The sequence below is a fragment of the Oxyura jamaicensis genome, chromosome 1 (genome assembly GCF_011077185.1).
Source record: "Oxyura jamaicensis isolate SHBP4307 breed ruddy duck chromosome 1, BPBGC_Ojam_1.0, whole genome shotgun sequence".
NCBI lineage: Eukaryota > Metazoa > Chordata > Aves > Anseriformes > Anatidae > Oxyura > Oxyura jamaicensis.
In genome coordinates this window covers 164,148,430-164,149,019 of record NC_048893.1, presented here as the reverse complement: position 1 = coordinate 164,149,019, position 590 = coordinate 164,148,430, and the positions used below count along the sequence as shown (strand labels likewise).

The 590-nt window shown below is 40.5% G+C and overlaps 1 protein-coding gene across 1 annotated transcript in view; it reads right to left on the bottom strand.

The window, feature by feature from the left end:
• The window catches only part of KLHL1 (kelch like family member 1), a 246,902-nt gene that overhangs the window by 173,574 nt on the left and 72,738 nt on the right, over window positions 1–590 (bottom strand). The gene's annotated exons all lie outside the window — the stretch shown is intronic.

The window sequence follows — 590 nt, the reverse complement described above, 5'->3', positions numbered from 1 at the left end:
AAAAAAAAAAAAAAAAAAAAAAAAAAAAAAAAAAAAAGCTCCGAAGGCCCAGAATATTTTAAATTACTATCCCCAAAACTAGCACATAATAAGCTTAGCAGAAGACAATAATTTAATCTTTTGTTTTCTAAGAAAGCCCAGATAAAAAGTCTGCTTATGATCCTTATTGAAAAGCTCTTTTTCACTACAAATGCTCTGTCTGCAATATCAATCCTTTAAATTCGATCAGTAGATTGTTAATACAGGAACTGAAGAGCTTCAAAGAGCAAAGACCACTCATTTTGTACCAGTTCGTGAAAAGCATTTATAGATACTTTTGACCAATTAGTGATATGAAAACATTTCCTGTTTGCCTATATTGTTTTTGTTGAGGTGCAGGCAATCTGAACCACATATTCAATGAGACGCTCGTTGATTCGCGCAGGCAGGGCGAGCAGGAAGGGCGGAGAGCAATCGCCTGCCCACACGAACACCTCCTAACGACAGTCGTTAGCTAGGCGATAATGGTCTCCACCAGGCACGGTGGGCTCTCCGGGAGGTCGGTACACACCCAGACCGACTGCCCGTTAAAGAATGCAGCGGTTCAGGTC